The 19,089-nt window shown below is 38.3% G+C and overlaps 13 non-coding genes across 13 annotated transcripts; all 13 read right to left on the reverse strand.

Moving 5' to 3' along the window:
• Nucleotides 1-244: 244 nt before the first annotated feature.
• On the reverse strand, nucleotides 245-317 carry TRNAT-CGU (transfer RNA threonine (anticodon CGU)). The gene has a single exon. It is a non-coding gene; the product is annotated as a tRNA-Thr (tRNA).
• A 436-nt stretch (nucleotides 318-753) lies between these two features.
• TRNAT-AGU (transfer RNA threonine (anticodon AGU)) lies at nucleotides 754-827 on the reverse strand. The gene has a single exon. It is a non-coding gene; the product is annotated as a tRNA-Thr (tRNA).
• A 943-nt stretch (nucleotides 828-1,770) lies between these two features.
• Nucleotides 1,771-1,844, reverse strand: TRNAT-AGU (transfer RNA threonine (anticodon AGU)). The gene has a single exon. It is a non-coding gene; the product is annotated as a tRNA-Thr (tRNA).
• A 1,455-nt stretch (nucleotides 1,845-3,299) lies between these two features.
• On the reverse strand, nucleotides 3,300-3,372 carry TRNAT-CGU (transfer RNA threonine (anticodon CGU)). Its single transcript has one exon. It is a non-coding gene; the product is annotated as a tRNA-Thr (tRNA).
• A 945-nt stretch (nucleotides 3,373-4,317) lies between these two features.
• Nucleotides 4,318-4,390, reverse strand: TRNAT-CGU (transfer RNA threonine (anticodon CGU)). Its single transcript has one exon. It is a non-coding gene; the product is annotated as a tRNA-Thr (tRNA).
• A 436-nt stretch (nucleotides 4,391-4,826) lies between these two features.
• On the reverse strand, nucleotides 4,827-4,900 carry TRNAT-AGU (transfer RNA threonine (anticodon AGU)). The gene has a single exon. It is a non-coding gene; the product is annotated as a tRNA-Thr (tRNA).
• Nucleotides 4,901-5,335: 435 nt separating this feature from the next.
• On the reverse strand, nucleotides 5,336-5,408 carry TRNAM-CAU (transfer RNA methionine (anticodon CAU)). The gene has a single exon. It is a non-coding gene; the product is annotated as a tRNA-Met (tRNA).
• Nucleotides 5,409-6,352: 944 nt separating this feature from the next.
• TRNAT-CGU (transfer RNA threonine (anticodon CGU)) lies at nucleotides 6,353-6,425 on the reverse strand. Its single transcript has one exon. It is a non-coding gene; the product is annotated as a tRNA-Thr (tRNA).
• Nucleotides 6,426-7,878: 1,453 nt separating this feature from the next.
• TRNAT-AGU (transfer RNA threonine (anticodon AGU)) lies at nucleotides 7,879-7,952 on the reverse strand. Its single transcript has one exon. It is a non-coding gene; the product is annotated as a tRNA-Thr (tRNA).
• A 7,364-nt stretch (nucleotides 7,953-15,316) lies between these two features.
• On the reverse strand, nucleotides 15,317-15,389 carry TRNAT-CGU (transfer RNA threonine (anticodon CGU)). Its single transcript has one exon. It is a non-coding gene; the product is annotated as a tRNA-Thr (tRNA).
• A 1,966-nt stretch (nucleotides 15,390-17,355) lies between these two features.
• TRNAT-CGU (transfer RNA threonine (anticodon CGU)) lies at nucleotides 17,356-17,428 on the reverse strand. Its single transcript has one exon. It is a non-coding gene; the product is annotated as a tRNA-Thr (tRNA).
• A 433-nt stretch (nucleotides 17,429-17,861) lies between these two features.
• Nucleotides 17,862-17,935, reverse strand: TRNAT-AGU (transfer RNA threonine (anticodon AGU)). The gene has a single exon. It is a non-coding gene; the product is annotated as a tRNA-Thr (tRNA).
• Nucleotides 17,936-18,370: 435 nt separating this feature from the next.
• On the reverse strand, nucleotides 18,371-18,443 carry TRNAT-CGU (transfer RNA threonine (anticodon CGU)). Its single transcript has one exon. It is a non-coding gene; the product is annotated as a tRNA-Thr (tRNA).
• Nucleotides 18,444-19,089: the final 646 nt, after the last annotated feature.

Consider the following 19,089-nt stretch of genomic DNA (forward strand, 5'->3'; position numbering starts at 1 on the left):
CTTGCTGAAGAATGGATTAGTTGAATTCAACAATAGAGTGATCATTCACCTCTATCTTGTTCTTTGTCATTTTCTTTTCCCTATTTCAGTCAATGCATTCCTACAAAAATCTTCTCAATACCAAGCATTTTATTTAATTTTTAAGATAACTTATTCTAAAGTTCATAAAACCAGATGTTTATTCTTAAATTGTATTCAACATTTGTTTGATGAAAATTATTCGGAAAGCATGGAGAAAACAGTTAGGTGCTGTTGAGATTTGAACTCAGGATTTCCTGTTTACGAGACAGGCGCTTTAACCACTAAGCCACAGCACCAACGTTAATAGTAAGAAATGCATACATAATTTATTGTTGATGATGAAAATGTGTTTCCTGCTATAAATTCTTCTTTATATGTATTCTAATCTTAAACACGAAAAAAACTCTATCACTACGCAAGTATTAATATGTTTTAATAAACAGGTACTCTTATAAAACTCAATTTCATTTCTTGAATTCTTAAAAAAAAAAAATCATGAAGGTATTAATATTGCTCAAATCTAGGTAGAAATTTCATCTACGTCTTTCTCATAGATATGTATTTTTTTCATTTGGCAATAACAGTATTCATTCTATAATCTTGAAAATGCTTGTGTTTTTATAAGGTTTAAGATGATCTGTTCAACAGTAAGATGAAGCAGACTTTTATATTTTAATTGTATCGGAATAAGACCTAATGAAAATGATTTGTTATATAACAATGAGAAAAGCAAGGCACTGCTGAGAGTTGAACTCAGGATCTCCTGTTTACTAGACAGGCGCTTTAACCAGCTAAGCCACAGCACCCACTTGATTCTTAAATTTGAAACACTTTTCTTTATGGTGTTCAAGAGAATATTGCTTTTTCACTTTCATATTCTTTTCTAAGTTCACACACTTCTCTACTCAAACACTTAAGATGAATGAAGACTCTTCACTTATTCAAAAACACCTCTCTAATTTGAAGTTTTCCCTATTCATATCATTTTAAAATATACCTTGCTGAAGAATGGATTAGTTGAATTCAACAATAGAGTGATCATTCACCTCTATCTTGTTCTTTGTCATTTTCTTTTCCCTATTTCAATCAATGCATTCCTACCAAAATCCTCACAATACCAAGTATTTAATTTAATTTTTAAGATAACTTATTCTAAAGTTCATAGAACCAGATGTTTATACTTAAATTGTATTCATCACTTGTTTAATGAAAATTATTCGGAAAGCATGGAGAAAACAGTTAAATGCTGCTGAGATTTGAACTCAGGATTTCCTGTTTACGAGACAGGACCTTTAACCACTAAGCCACAGCACCAACGTTAATAGTAAGAAATGCATACATAATTTATTGTTGATGATGAAAATGTGTTTCCTGCTATAAATTCTTCTTTATATGTATTCTAATCTTAAACACGAAAAAAACTCTATCACTACGCAAGTATTAATATGTTTTAATAAACAGGTACTCTTATAAAACTCAATTTCATTTCTTGAATTCTTAAAAAAAAAAATCATGAAGGTATTAATATTGCTCAAATCTAGGTAGAAATTTCATCTACGTCTTTCTCATAGATATGTATTTTTTTCATTTGGCAATAACAGTATTCATTCTATAATCTTGAAAATGCTTGTGTTTTTATAAGGTTTAAGATGATCTGTTCAACAGTAAGATGAAGCAGACTTTTATATTTTAATTGTATCGGAATAAGACCTAATGAAAATGATTTGTTATATAACAATGAGAAAAGCAAGGCACTGCTGAGAGTTGAACTCAGGATCTCCTGTTTACTAGACAGGCGCTTTAACCAGCTAAGCCACAGCACCCACTTGATTCTTAAATTTGAAACACTTTTCTTTATGGTGTTCAAGAGAATATTGCTTTTTCACTTTCATATTCTTTTCTAAGTTCACACACTTCTCTACTCAAACACTTAAGATGAATGAAGACTCTTCACTTATTCAAAAACACCTCTCTAATTTGAAGTTTTCCCTATTCATATCATTTTAAAATATACCTTGCTGAAGAATGGATTAGTTGAATTCAACAATAGAGTGATCATTCACCTCTATCTTGTTCTTTGTCATTTTCTTTTCCCTATTTCAATCAATGCATTCCTACAAAAATCCTCACAATACCAAGTATTTAATTTAATTTTTAAGATAACTTATTCTAAAGTTCATAGAACCAGATGTTTATACTTAAATTGTATTCATCACTTGTTTGATGAAAATTATTCGGAAAGCATGAAGAAAACAGTTAAATGCTGCTGAGATTTGAACTCAGGATTTCCTGTTTACGAGACAGGACCTTTAACCACTAAGCCACAGCACCAACGGTAATAGTAAAAAATGCATAAATAATTTATTGTTGATGATAAAAATGTGTTTTCTGCTATAAATTCTTCTTTATATGTATTGTAATCTTAAACACGAAAAGATACTCAATCACTACGCAAGGATTCATATATTTTAATAAACAGGTACTCTTATAAAACCCAATTTCATTTCTTGAATTCTTTACAATTTTTTTCATGAAGGTAATAATATTGCTCCAATCTTGGTAGACATTTCATCTACGTCTTTCTCATAGATATGTACTTTTTTTCATTTTGCAATAATAGTATTCATTCTATAATCTTGAAAATACCTGGGTTTTTATAAGGTTAAAGGTGATCTGTTCAACAGTAAGATGAATCAGACTTTTATATTTTAATTGTATCGGAATAAGACCTAATGAAAAGGATTTGTTATATAACAATGAGAAAATGCAAGGCACTGCTGAGAGATGAACTCAGGATCTCCTGTTTACTAGACAGGCGCTTTAACCAGCTGTGCCACAGCACCCACTTGATTCTTAAATTTGAAACACTTTTCTTTATGGTGTTCAAGAGAATATTGCTTTTTCACTTTCATATTCTTTTCTAAGTTCACACACTTCTCTACTCAAACACTTAAGATGAATGAAGACTCCTCACTTATTCAAAAACACCTCTCTAATTTGAAGTTTACCCTATTCATATCATTTTAAAATATACCTTGCTGAAGAATGGATTAGTTGAATTCAACAATAGAGTGATCATTCACCTCTATCTTGTTCTATGTCATTTTCTTTTCCCTATTTCAGTCAATGCATTCCTACAAAAATCTTCACAATACCAAGCATTTTATTTAATTTTTAAGATAACTTATTCTAAAGTTCATAGAACCAGATGTTTATTCTTAAATTGTATTCAACATTTGTTTGATGAAAATTATTCGGAAAGCATGGAGAAAACATTTAGGTGCAGCTGAGATTTGAACTCAGGATATCCTGTTTACGAGACAGGCACTTTAACCACTAAGCCACAGCACCAACGTTAATAGTAAGAAATGCATACATAATTTATTGTTGATGATGAAAATGTGTTTCCTGCTATAAATTCTTCTTTATATGTATTCTAATCTTAAACACGAAAAAAACTCTATCACTACGCAAGTATTAATATGTTTTAATAAACAGGTACTCTTATAAAACTCAATTTCATTTCTTGAATTCTTAAAAAAAAAAAATCATGAAGGTATTAATATTGCTCAAATCTAGGTAGAAATTTCATCTACGTCTTTCTCATAGATATGTCTTTTTTTCATTTGGCAATAACAGTATTCATTCTATAATCTTGAAAATACTTGTGTTTTTATAAGGTTTACGATGATCTGTTCAACAGTAAGATGAATCAGACTTTTATATTTTAATGGTATCGGAATAAGACCTAATAAAAATGATTTGTTATATAACAATGAGAAAAGCAAGGGACTGCTGAGAGTTGAACTCAGGATCTCCTGTTTACTAGACAGGCGCTTTAACCAGCTAAGCCACAGCACACACTTGATTCTTAAATTTGAAACACTTTTCTTTATGGTGTTCAAGAGAATATTGCTTTTTCACTTTCATATTCTTTTCTAAGTTCACACACTTCTCTACTCAAACACTTAAGATGAATGAAGACTCTTCACTTATTCAAAAACACCTCTCTAATTTGAAGTTTACCCTATTCATATCATTTTAAAATATACCTTGCTGAAGAATGGATTAGTTGAATTCAACAATAGAGTGATCATTCACCTCTATCTTGTTCTTTGTCATTTTTTTTTCCCTATTTCAGTCAATGCATTCCTACAAAAATCTTCACAATACCAAGCATTTTATTTAATTTTTAAGATAACTTATTCTAAAGTTCATAGAACCAGATGTTTATACTTAAATTGTATTCAACACTTGTTTGATGAAAATTATTCGGAAAGCATGGAGAAAACAGTTAAATGCTGCTGAGAATTGAACTCAGGATTTCCTGTTTACGAGACAGGAGCTTTAACCACTAAGCCACAGCACCAACAGTAACAGTAAAAAATGCATAAAGAAATTATTGTTAATGATGAAAATGTGTTTTCTGCTATAAATTCTTCTTTATATGTATTGTAATCTTAAACACGAAAAGATACTCAATCACTACGCAAGGATTAATATGTTTTAATAAGCAGGTACTCCTATAAACCCAATTTCATTTCTTGAATTCTTTACAATTTTTTTTCATGAAGGTAATAATATTGCTCCAATCTAGGTAGACATTTCATCTACGTCTTTCTCATAGATATGTATTTTTTTCATTTTTCAATAACAGTATTCATTCTATAATCTTGAAAATACTTGGGTTTTTATAAGGTTAAAGATGATCTGTTCAACAGTAAGATGAATCAGACTTTTATATTTTAATTGTATCGGAATAAGACCTAATGAAAATGATTTGTTATATAACAATCAGAAAAGCAAGGTGCTGCTGAGATTTGAACTCAGGATCTCCTATTTACTAGACAGGCGCTTTAACCAGCTAAGCCACAGCACCCACTTGATTCTTAAGTTTGAAACACTTTTCTTTATGGTGTTCAAGAGAATATTGCTTTTTCACTTTCATATTCTTTTCTAAGTTCACACACTTCTCTACTCATGAACTTAAGATGAATGATGACTCTTCACTTATTCAAAAACACCTCTCTAATTTGAAGTTTACCCTATTCATATCATTTTAAAATATACCTTGCTGAAGAATGGATTAGTTGAATTCAACAATAGAGTGATCATTCACCTCTATCTTGTTCTTTGTCATTTTCTTTTCCCTATTTCAATCAATGCATTCCTACAAAAATATTCACAATACCAAGTATTTTATTAATTTTTTAAGATAACTTATTCTAAAGTTCATAGAACCAGATGTTTATACTTAATTTGTATTCAACACTTGTTTGATGAAAAATATTCGGAAAGCATGGAGAAAACAGTTAAATGCTGCTGAGATTTGAACTCAGGATTTCCTGTTTATGAGACAGGAGCTTTAACCACTAAGCCACAGCACCAATGGTAATAGTAAAAAATGCATAAATAATTTATTGTTGATGATGAAAATGTGTTTTCTGCTATAAATTCTTCTTTATATGTATTGTAATCTTAAACACGAAAAGATACTCAATCACTACGCAAGGATTCATATGTTTTAATAAACAGGTACTCTTATAGAACTCAATTTCATTTCTTGAATCCTTTAAAAAAAAATCATGAAGGTATTAATATTGCTCAAATCTAGGTAGAAATTTCATCTACGTCTTTCTCATAGATATGTCTTTTTTTCATTTGGCAATAACAGTATTCATTCTATAATCTTGAAAATACTTGTGTTTTTATAAGGTTTAAGATGATCTGTTCAACAGTAAGATGAATCAGACTTTTATATTTTAATGGTATCGGAATAAGACCTAATAAAAATGATTTGTTATAGAACAATGAGAAAAGCAAGGGACTGCTGAGAGTTGAACTCAGGATCTTCTGTTTACTAGACAGGCGCTTTAACCAGCTAAGCCACAGCACCCACTTGATTCTTAAATTTGAAACACTTTTCTTTATGGTGTTCAAGAGAATATTGCTTTTTCACTTTCATATTTTTTTCTAAGTTCACACACTTCTCTACTCAAACACTTAAGATGAATGAAGACTCTTCACTTATTCAAAAACACCTCTCTAATTTGAAGTTTACCCTATTCATATCATTTTAAAATATACCTTGCTGAAGAATGGATTAGTTGAATTCAACAATAGAGTGATCATTCACCTCTATCTTGTTCTTTGTCATTTTCTTTTCCCTATTTCAGTCAATGCATTCCTACAAAAATCTTCACAATACCAAGCATTTTATTTAATTTTTAAGATAACTTATTCTAAAGTTCATAGAACCAGATGTTTATACTTAAATTGTATTCAACACTTGTTTGATGAAAATTATTCGGAAAGCATGGAGAAAACAGTTAAATGCTGCTGAGAATTGAACTCAGGATTTCCTGTTTACGAGACAGGAGCTTTAACCACTAAGCCACAGCACCAACAGTAATAGTAAAAAATGCATAAAGAATTTATTGTTAATGATGAAAATGTGTTTTCTGTTATAAATTCTTCTTTATATGTATTGTAATCTTAAACACGAAAAGATACTCAATCACTACGCAAGGATTAATATGTTTTAATAAGCAGGTACTCCTATAAAACCCAATTTCATTTCTTGAATTCTTTACAATTTTTTTTCATGAAGGTAATAATATTGCTCCAATCTAGGTAGACATTTCATCTACGTCTTTCTCATAGATATGTATTTTTTTCATTTTTCAATAACAGTATTCATTCTATAATCTTGAAAATACTTGGGTTTTTATAAGGTTAAAGATGATCTGTTCAACAGTAAGATGAATCAGACTTTTATATTTTAATTGTATTGGAATAAGACCTAATGAAAATGATTTGTTATATAACAATGAGAAAAGCAAGGCACTGCTGAGAGTTGAACTCAGGATCTCCTGTAGACAGGCGCTTTAACCAGCTAAGCCACAGCACCCACTTGATTCTTTATTTTGAAAAACTTTTCTTTATGGTGTTCAAGAGAATATTGCTTTTTCACTTTTATATTCTTTTCTAAGTTCACACACTTATCTACTCAAACACTTAAGATGAATGAAGACTCTTCACTTATTCAAAAACACCTCTCTAATTTGAAGTTTACCCTATTCATATCATTTTAAAATATACCTTGCTGAAGAATGGATTAGTTGAATTCAACAATAGAGTGATCATTCACCTCTATCTTGTTCTTTGTCATTTTCTTTTCCCTATTTCAGTCAATGCATTCCTACAAAAATCTTCACAATACCAAGAATTTTATTTAATGTTTAAGATAACTTATTCTAAAGTTCATAGAACCAGATGTTTATTCTTAAATTGTATTCAACATTTGTTTGATGTAAATTATTCGGAAAGCATGGAGAAAACAGTTAGGTTCTGCTGAGATTTGAACTCAGGATTTCATGTTTACGAGACAGGCGCTTTAACCACTAAGCCACAGCACCAACGTTAACAGTAAGAACTGCATAAATTATTTATTGTTGATGATGAAAATGTGTTTCCTGCTATAAATTCTTCTTTATATGTATTGTAATCTTAAACAGGAAAACATACTCAATCACTACGCAAGTATTAATATGTTTTAATGACCAGGTACTCTTATAAAACCCAATTTCATTTCTTGAATTCTTTACAATTTTTTTTCATGAAGGTAATAATATTGCTCCAATCTAGGTAGACATTTCATCTACGTCTTTCTCATAGATATGTATTTTTTTCATTTTGCAATAACATTATTCATTCTATAATCTTGAAAATACTTGGGTTTTTATAAGGTTAAAGATGATCTGTTCATCAGTAAGATGAATCAGACTTTTATATTTTAATTGTATCGGAATAAGACCTAATGAAAATGATTTGTTATATATTACAATGAGAAAAGCAAGGCGCTGCTGAGATTTGAACTCAGGATTTCCTGTTTACTAGACAGGCGCTTTAACCAGCTAAGCCACAGCACCCACTTGATTCTTAAATTTGAAACACTTTTCTTTATGGTGTTCAAGAGAATATTGCTTTTTCACTTTCATATTCTTTTCTAAGTTCACACACTTCTCTACTCAAACACTTAAGATGAATGAAGACTCCTCACTTATTTAAAAACACCTCTCTAATTTGAAGTTTACCCTATTCATATCATTTTAAAATATTCCTTGCTGAAGAATGGATTTGTTGAATTCCACAATAGAGTGATCATATGGCTGAGATACCCGCCACCCCCTCTCGACGCAATCCCCAAGGATGGGAAACAGAAACGGTTCTGAACTTTTGGAAGGCGGGAGGGAGTGACCCTCCCGGCCGTATTTATTAAAATATGAAACAAAATCAAAACATTAAAATAACAGTTTCATATTATGTACAATTTCATTTCCACATTACGATGTTTGGCTAACCTTAACATATTTCTAATACAAAGGTTCTCCTAGCCGAACTAACATCCTACAAAACATTTAACTTGAAATTGTACATCCTAACGTTAAGGGCCAACGGCAAGGTCGTAACCGGTGTCAGATCCCTAAACCAGAATTACCCCCCCCACTTGGGAGGGGCGACCGCACAGAGGCTGTACCTCAAATGCATCTACCAATTTCCCTTGACTTGACGGGGGCCCCAATGAACTCGACGCCATTTAAAGGTCGTCCGAGGACTCGTGTGAGGTGTCTAGAAGGTAGCGTAAACCCCCTCCCCACCCCACACAACTTACCACATCTGCCGTCGCAGGTGTCCTGGCCCCGGGAAATTCCCCAGGAGGGGCCCGTAGCCCCTCCTATCAAGGAAGGGGCCTTGACCGCCTTTCCTTTTCTTTCGGCGGCCCATCCTTAGAAGGGACCGCCTCCCCGTTGAGGGGCCAATGGCCACCTCCCCCGGGCGCTCCCATCCGTAATGGGTGACGCCCCCCCATAGGGATCTTCCAATTACTGCTCACCGATCATGACCTTACCGCCCGACCAAAATAAATATGACAATTAACTAAATTACTAAAGTAAAAAGACAACCATAACTACTTCACGTATGATTACTGATCAACACTAGTGCAAAACTTTATTCGAAAAACATACTCTAAATGATCATTCTCTTTATTGCATATACAAATGACACGTCAATCATCACAACCTGTAAGAAATAGAGTTACCACATCAAAACTTTATTTAAAAAACCACTTGCTGTCTTCAGGGGCTGGTGGGTGGGTCAAAATTGGCTCTTCGTTCCGTCTCGAGCTCACGTGCAGCGGGGAGGTGCAGCTTCAGAGCACAGGAACAAGAGGATGCTTTCTTGGCTTGTTGCTCCTTTTATCCGTCTTCGGGCGGGCGTAAACCCGCCTCCGCCTGCCTCCGGGGGCGTGGCCGGCGGCGTCAGCGTCTAGGACAACCCACTCCAGGGCGGGAAAAGGCGCGCCCCGGCTACGCCGCTTCGGGCATACCAGCCGAGACTCGCCTCCCGCCCAAGATGGCCTCCCGGGGGGATCGGGGTACTCCACCATACGTTCGGGGGGACCGAGTGGTCGCCCCTTTCCATATGGCTGAGATACCCGCCACCCCCTCTCGACGCAATCCCCAAGGATGGGAAACAGAAACGGTTCTGAACTTTTGGAAGGCGGGAGGGAGTGACCCTCCCGGCCGTATTTATTAAAATATGAAACAAAATCAAAACATTAAAATAACAGTTTCATATTATGTACAATTTCATTTCCACATTACGATGTTTGGCTAACCTTAACATATTTCTAATACAAAGGTTCTCCTAGCCGAACTAACATCCTACAAAACATTTAACTTAAAATTGTACATCCTAACGTTAAGGGCCAACGGCAAGGTCGTAACCGGTGTCAGATCCCTAAACCAGAATTACCCCCCCCACTTGGGAGGGGCGACCGCACAGAGGCTGTACCTCAAATGCATCTACCAATTTCCCTTGACTTGACGGGGGCCCCAATGAACTCGACGCCATTTAAAGGTCGTCCGAGGACTCGTGTGAGGTGTCTAGAAGGTAGCGTAAACCCCCTCCCCACCCCACACAACTTACCACATCTGCCGTCGCAGGTGTCCTGGCCCCGGGAAATTCCCCAGGAGGGGCCCGTAGCCCCTCCTATCAAGGAAGGGGCCTTGACCGCCTTTCCTTTTCTTTCGGCGGCCCATCCTTAGAAGGGACTGCCTCCCCGTTGAGGGGCCAATGGCCACCTCCCCCGGGCGCTCCCATCCGTAATGGGTGACGCCCCCCCATAGGGATCTTCCAATTACTGCTCACCGATCATGACCTTACCGCCACAGGCCGGATAGTTGACCGGCTATCCGGACCCCCCACAACAACTCCTGCCTAAAGGTCATGTTTCAAACTCTTTAGCCAAGCTATGAGGTCTCCTATGAGTAACTCATTCCCCACCCGGGACAAATGGACCCCATCTCCCAAATACATACTGTCCCCCTTGATACAACCATGCGGAATAGAATGCAGTGCCCTTGAACGAAACAATCTACCCAACTTGTTATTTACTTTCTTCACTGAGTGATTCAGAGCAGAAACCGAAATCGCCCCCGCCACACTTTTCGTGGAATCATATGGGACCATGCAATTGTGCACCCTGGAACTCTTCTCGCCAACCAACTTACAGTGGAAAGCATTGCCTCGAGAAGCAGTCGTCTACCAGTGGTCACCAAATCATTAACCCCAAGATGGACTATGATTATAGACGGCGGTGACCTTGTCCGCCCTAACAAACCCTCGAAAAAGGATTGAAACTGGTCAATACAGAGCCCGCCCCTTCCATAGAAGGTCACCCTGTACCCGTATTCCCCAGCCATGTGAATCATGTCACTTGCTTCGAATACGTCCGCGGCACGCCTCACGTATGAGTGGCCCACGACCCACACCACTTTTTCCGCAGCCGGTGATGTCTGACCGGTGGTTCCCAGGTGTCGGGTCGACTGCTCAGTCCGCCCCGCCTCGTAAGCTTGCGAAACTGTAAACCAAACAAAAACAAGAAGCGTGAGAACATGATTACCGCTTCACAACATGTGCAACCACACATACCTCTTGTAACAATTCGAGGACCAACGCCCCAAACGTTTCACTTTTTCCACACTCAGACCCCTGGCTGTAGCTTCAGTAGCAGCCCCTATCCGAAAGGAATGGGTCCCAAACTCGCCGGGGTTCAAACCCGCGGCCGAAATTGACATTGAAAGCACCCGCTGGAACTGAAACCTCGTCAGTGGGGTGGCGTCAGAGTGTCTCAACAAGGTCCCCCCCCATGATGCCACCCTCTGCGCTAAATATTCCTCTACGCAAACAACAGGGCACATGGGAGATCCGGGAATCCTATGTATGACTATGCAGTCCCCAATCGCACCCTGATCGGCCTTGGACCTGACAAACGAGACAGTCATCCTCTCCATCTTAACCTGAATGTGCTCTCGGCACAGTCCCCCCACCGTATCCTGCTTGTTCTTTGCCACCAGTTCGCTTACCCGCATAGCCCCATGGAATGCTAACGCAAAAGCGGCTCGGAATACCACTGTTTCATACTGGGATGAACACGTCGCAGGGAGTACGGAAAATAACAGGGCCAACCTATCCAGACCTATCGGGTGTCTCTCATCTACTCTGCGACCCTCAAGGCGTTGCCACCCACGTAGCGCTTTCTGCACCGCGAAAGACGCTGTCGGGTCCTGGATCCCATGAGCCTTCGCCATAAAGGAAATGGCGGACCGATGCCTCTGGGCCGTAGCTACTGATTTGCCTGCCTGATGTAAGGACAGCAAAAATTTTACGACAAACTCTTCTGGCCCCAAAGCTCCCCCCTAGCAGAACCCAAAAAGGACCAATAGGAACGAAACGCCCCTTCATATGCCTTCCTTGTCCTGGGTGCTAAACTCTCTCCCACGAGGTTTTGTAGTTCGGGGCACCGAGAGACCAGAGAGCTTCGGGAAAGGGTGCCGCCACCGGGTCCGCTGTGGGCAGAAAACCCCAGAAGGCCTGCATACGGAAACGAGAAAGCGCATCAGCCGCTTGGTTCAGCACCCCTGGGACATGTCGCGCCCTAAAGAGCACATTCAACTGCATACACAACAATACAATTTCTTTAAGCAGTCTTAGAATCCATTTACAACGTGCTGCCTGACTATTGATACACTCAACCACGGTCATGTTATCAGACCAGAACACCACAGAGTGATCTCGGAACCCCTCAGGCCATGTTTTCAGGGCCACCAAAATAGGGAAGAGCTCGAGGAAAGCAATGTCACTTGTCAGCCCGCACTCGTGCCACCATGACGGCCATTTCTGAGCCGACAATTGCGTACCGAATATGGCGCCAAAACCTACACTCCCCGCCGAATCTGTCCACAGCCCCAGCTCCTCGGAGGACACCGCCGGCTTGTTCCAGACAACTCGACCATTGAAATCTGCCAGGAATGCCAACCAAATGCGCATGTCCTGGCGAATCTCTGCCGAGAGCCTCGTGCGGTGATGTCCCTCCTTAAGGCCGACCATGGCTTGTGCAATCGAGCGGGAAAAGGGGCGGGCCATTGGGATTACTCTAAGGGCAAAATTCAACTGGCCCACCGTTTGTTGCAATTGATGCAGGTTTACCTTAGTCTCTCGAATACATGTTTCAAGGGATGCCCTGAATTTCAACACCTTCTCTTTGGGCAACCGAAAACAACCTTCCTCCGAGTCGAGCTCGATCCCCAGAAACTCGAGTGAAGTCGAGGGACCCACAGTCTTACCTGGTGCCAATGGCACGCCAAAGTGATTCATTAAGACACAAAACTCTTTTAAAGCCTGTCCACATTCCGGATCCCCGGCTGCCCCCAGGAACAGAAAGTCATCGAGATAATGCATCACATGCTGAAAACCCGTCTTTCTTGTGAATACCCATTGCAAAAAACAACTGAACTTTTCAAAATAAGCACAAGATATGGAGCAACCCATTGGCATACATTTATCCATGTAATAGCGACCCTGAAACATGAAACCAAGGAGACGCTGATCGTCTGGGTGTACCGGGAGCAACCGGAACGCTGACTCGATGTCCGATTTGGCCATCAGCGCTCCGGGCCCCAGGCGATTCAACATGGCGACGGCCTCATCGAAAGATGTGTACCGCACCGAACACACTTCCGGGTCTATCGCATCATTCACGGAAAGACCTCATGGGGCTGACAAATTATGTATTAGCCTAAACTCACCCGGGTCCTTCTTGGGGACCACCCCTAAGGGGGAACAAACAAAGTTAGCAACCGGTGGTAACTCGAATGGACCGGCAACCCGCCCTCGAGTCACCTCTTTCCCAATCTTTATCTGTACCACCGCCGTATGCTGCAGGACCGACAGTTGGTTCTTACAACTTGTTTTACCCTGAAAATCCCCCACCGGAATGCGGAAACCATACGAAAACCCGTCTCGCAACACCCCAGCGGAGACATGATCCGGGTATTAATTGAGCCAAGGAATCATTGCCATGGTATCAACCGGGGTAGGTAAAGGCGCCCCTCGGACTATTTCAGACCTGTTTGGCGCTTCCCCTACCACCGTTATCACCCGTTTTGGCTCTGCACATGGTCTCGGGATGAGAGGACTGTCCACACCCCCCACATTCGTGTCTAAACTTGCATGACCCCTGAGGCCTTGTACATTTTCCCCTGTTAAAATTCCAACAAATCCCCTTTTTACCTGCGTTGCCACTCGACTTCGAGTGATGCTCGTTACCTGCACCCGTCCGAAAGGGTGTCCCAGAGGTTTGGCGGGAAGACTCACCCCCGAAACCCCCCGACAATGGTACCTTTAACATGCCTGAATTCTCCATTTTTTGCCAAGAAATGGAGTCATAACAATCCCAAGTTAGGGCTGGGTCGTGCTCCTTAGCCTTCCTAAAAATATTGTCATAACAAAACCACTGATTGCCCTCGTACGCTAGAGAATATTCCATGATACGTGTCTGATAAATAGGTAATTCCGTCAACAACTCAGGCCTTCGCTCACCCATAATGGAGGTGAAAATGCCAAACGCTCTGCCCCAAGTACCTATGTTCTCGTTGACCTTAAATGCGGCCATTTTTGCGCGCCAAACACTCGGATGCATAAGCTCTTTTTGGCCCTTCACATGCTCGATCTCGTAATGATCAGTAAGCAAAGAAAACATATTCACATACTTATCAGCCCAAATCTTTTCCTTAATTTCGAGTGGAACATGCTGGGCCACTTTCTCCCTTCGTGAGGGTACAGACCCCTCCCCCGCAATCGGCAGTAGCCGCTTACCTGAACTAGGTGCTGTACTTGCTGCCGAACTCGCGCCTGCTGCAATCTCAGCCACCGGAACATGTGGGGGAACAGAAGATGGTGCCTTCGCAGCCTCTCTAGATTCCCGCAATTGTCTCATTACTGCCCTGGCGTCGTCCGCCGTGGTGCCCTCACTATCTTTTCCCAACCACGCTGCCAGTTGTGCAGCCAACTCGGGAGGCATATCTTCCCCGTTCACGGGGGTGACTACCACGGGGATCGGATGCCCCTCCTTCGGAACCGGGATTGGCTCCTCTATCGGTGTATCGGGAACTGGGGCCTCCTCCCCAGGTGCCCCCCTCTTGGACCTCTTGCCTCTCCCGCTAGGGACAACTCCCGGCAATGCTGGTCCGACGATTCGCTTCGGGCCTCCCTCACCGTTCTTTACCGCCATCTGTTTCTTCAACTCGGCTACCTCCTTCACGAGCATGCGGAGCATCTGATCGGTACCGACCCGCTTTCCGACCTTCTTGCCCGGCATTCTCCAACGAAGATATCTGTAAAACAAGAACAAAATTACAACGCTCAAAATTGGCTCTTCGTTCCGTCTCGAGCTCACGTGCAGCGGGGAGGTGCAGCTTCAGAGCACAGGAACAAGAGGATGCTTTCTTGGCTTGTTGCTCCTTTTATCCGTCTTCGGGCGGGCGTAAACCCGCCTCCGCCTGCCTCCGGGGGCGTGGCCGGCGGCATCAGCGTCTAGGACAACCCACTCCAGGGCGGGAAAAGGCGCGCCCCGGCTACGCCGCTTCGGGCATACCAGCCGAGACTCGCCTCCCACCCAAGATGGTCTCCCGGGGGGATCGGGGTACTCCACCATACGTTCGGGGGGACCGAGTGGTCGCCCCTTTCCATTCACCTCTATCTTGTTCTTTGTCATTTTCTTTTCCCTATTTCAGTCAATGCATTCCTACAAAAATCTTCACAATACCAAGCATTTTATTTCATTTTTAAGATAACTTATTCTAAAGTTCATAGAACCAGATGTTTATTCTTAAATTGTATTCAACATTTGTTTGATGAAAATTATTCGGAAAGCATGGAGAAAAGAGTTAGGTGCTGTTGAGATTTGAACTCAGGATTTCCTGTTTACGAGACAGGCGCTTTAACCACTAAGCCACAGCACCAACGTTAATAGTAAGAAATGCATACATAATTTATTGTTGATGAGGAAAATGTGTTTCCTGCTATAAATTCTTCTTACTATTGTATTGTAATCTTAAACACGAAAACATACTCAATCACTACGCAAGTATTAATATGTTTTAATAAACAGGTACTCTTATAAAACTCAATTTCATTTCTTGAATTCTTTAAAAAAAAAATCATGAAGGTATTAATATTGCTCAAATCTAGGTAGAAATTTCATCTACGTCTTTCTCATAGATATGTATTTTTTTTATTTGGCAATAACAGTATTCATTCTATAATCTTGAAAATACTTGTGTTTTTATAAGGTTTAAGATGATCTGTTCAACAGTAAGATGAATCAGACTTTTATATTTTAATTGTATCGGAATAAGACCTAATGAAAATGATTTGTTTTATAACAATGAGAAAAGCAAGGCACAGCTGAGAGTTGAACTCAGGATCTCCTGTTTACTAGACAGGCGTTTTAACCAGCTAAGCCACAGCACCCACTTGATTCTTAATTTTGAAAACTTTTTCTTTATGGTGTTCAAGAGAATAATGCTTTTTCACTTTCATATTCTTTTCTAAGTTCACACACTTCTCTACTCATAAACTTAAGATGAATGAAGACTCTTCACTTATTCAAAAACACCTCTCTAATTTGAAGTTTACCCTATTCATATCATTTTAAAATATACCTTGCTGAAGAATGGATTAGTTGAATTCAACAATAGAGTGATCATTCACCTCTATCTTGTTCTTTGTCATTTTCTTTTCCCTATTTCAATCAATGCATTCCTACAAAAATCTTCACAATACCAAGTATTTTATTTAATTTTTAAGATAACTTATTCTAAAGTTCATAGAACCAGATGTTTATACTTAAATTGTATTCAACACTTGTTTGATGAAAATTATTCGGAAAGCATGAAGAAAACAGTTAAATACTGCTGAGATTTGAACTCAGGATTTCCTGTTTACGAGATAGGACCTTTAACCACTAAGCCACAGCACCAACGGTAGTATTAAAAAATGCATAAATAATTTATTGTTGATGATGAAAATGTGTTTTCTGCTATAAATTCTTCTTTATATGTATTGTAATCTTAAACACGAAAAGATACTCAATCACTACGCAAGGGTTCATATATTTTAATAAACAGGTACTCTTATAAAACCCAATTTCATTTCTTGAATTCTTTAAAAAAAAATTTCATGAAGGTAATAATATTGCTCCAATCTTGGTGGACATTTCATCTACGTCTTTCTCATAGATATGTACTTTTTTCATTTTGCAATAATAGTATTCATTCTATAATCTTGAAAATACCTGGGTTTTTATAAGGTTAAAGGTGATCTGTTCAACAGTAAGATGAATCAGACTTTTATATTTTAATTGTATCGGAATAAGACCTAATGAAAAGGATTTGTTATATAACAATGAGAAAATGCAAGGCACTGCTGAGAGATGAACTCAGGATCTCCTGTTTACTAGACAGGCGCTTTAACCAGCTGTGCCACAGCACCCACTTGATTCTTAAATTTGAAACACTTTTCTTTATGGTGTTCAAGAGAATATTGCTTTTTCACTTTCATATTCTTTTCTAAGTTCACACACTTCTCTACTCAAACACTTAAGATGAATGAAGACTCCTCACTTATTCAAAAACACCTCTCTAATTTGAAGTTTACCCTATTCATATCATTTTAAAATATACCTTGCTGAAGAATGGATTAGTTGAATTCAACAATAGAGTGATCATTCACCTCTATCTTGTTCTTTGTCATTTTCTTTTCCCTATTTCAGTCAATGCATTCCTACAAAAATCTTCACAATACCAAGCATTTTATTTAATTTTTAAGATAACTTATTCTAAAGTTCATAGAACCAGATATTTATTCTTAAATTGTTTTCAACATTTGTTTGATGAAAATTATTCGGAAAGCATGGAGAAAACATTTAGGTGCTGCTGAGATTTGAACTCAGGATTTCCTGTTTACGAGACAGGCGCTTTAACCACTAAGCCACAGCACCAACGTTAATAGTAAGAAATGCATACATAATTTATTGTTGATGATGAAAATGTGTTTCCTGCTATAAATTCTTCTTTATATGTATTGTAATCTTAAACACGAAAACATACTCAATCACTACGCAAGTATTAATATGTTTTGATAAACAGGTACTCTTATAAAACTCAATTTCATTTCTTGAATTCTTTAAAAAAAATCATGAAGGTATTAATATTGCTCAAATCTAGGTAGAAATTTCATCTACGTCTTTCTCATAGATATGTATTTTTTCATTTTGCAATAACAGTATTCATTCTATAATCTTGAAAATACTTGTGTTTTTATAAGGTTTAAGATGATCGGTTCAACAGTAAAATGAATCAGACTTTTATATTTTAATTGTATCGGAATAAGACCTAATGAAAATGATTTGTTATATAACAATGAGAAAAGCAAGGCACTGCTGAGAGTTGAACTCAGGATCTCCTGTTTACTAGACAGGCGCTTTAACCAGCTAAGCCACAGCACCCACTTGATTCTTAAATTTGAAACACTTTTCTTTATGGTGTTCAAGAGAATATTGCTTTTTCACTTTTATATTCTTTTCTAAGTTCACACACTTCTCTACTCAAACACTTAAGATGAATGAAGACTCTTCACTTATTCAAAAACACCTCTCTAATTTGAAGTTTACCCTATTCATATCATTTTAAAATATACCTTGCTGAAGAATGGATTAGTTGAATTCAACAATAGAGTGATCATTCACCTCTATCTTGTTCTTTGTCATTTTCTTTTCCCTATTTCAGTCAATGCATTCCTACAAAAATCTTCACAATACCAAGCATTTTATTTAATTTTTAAGATAACTTATTCTAAAGTTCATAGAACCAGATGTTTATTCTTAAATTGTATTCAACATTTGTTTGATGAAAATTATTCGGAAAGCATGGAGAAAACATTTAGGTGCAGCTGAGATTTTAACTCAGGATATCCTGTTTACGAGACAGGCGCTTTAACCACTAAGCCACAGCACCAACGTTAATAGTAAGAAATGCATACATAATTTATTGTTGATGATGAAAATGTGTTTCCTGCTATAAATTCTTCTTTATATGTATTGTAATCTTAAACACGAAAACATACTCAATCACTACGCAAGTATTAATATGTTTTAATAAACAGGTACTCTTATAAGACTCAATTTCATTTCTTGAATCCTTTAAAAAAAAAATCATGAAGGTATTAATATTGCTCAAATCTAGGTAGAAATTTCATCTACGTCTTTCTCATAGATATGTCTTTTTTTCATTTGGCAATAACAGTATTCATTCTATAATCTTGAAAATACTTGTGTTTTTATAAGGTTTACGATGATCTGTTCAACAGTAAGATGAATCAGACTTTTATATTTTAATGGTATCGGAATAAGACCTAATAAAAATGATTTGTTATATAACAATGAGAAAAGCAAGGGACTGCTGAGAGTTGAACTCAGGATCTCCTGTTTACTAGACAGGCGCTTTAACCAGCTAAGCCACAGCACCCACTTGATTCTTAAATTTGAAACACTTTTCTTTATGGTGTTCAAGAGAATATTGCTTTTTCACTTTCATATTCTTTTCTAAGTTCACACACTTCTCTACTCAAACACTTAAGATGAATGAAGACTCTTCACTTATT

This window comes from Lissotriton vulgaris, chromosome 12 (genome assembly GCF_964263255.1).
Source record: "Lissotriton vulgaris chromosome 12, aLisVul1.2, whole genome shotgun sequence".
In the NCBI taxonomy this organism is placed as follows: domain Eukaryota; kingdom Metazoa; phylum Chordata; class Amphibia; order Caudata; family Salamandridae; genus Lissotriton; species Lissotriton vulgaris.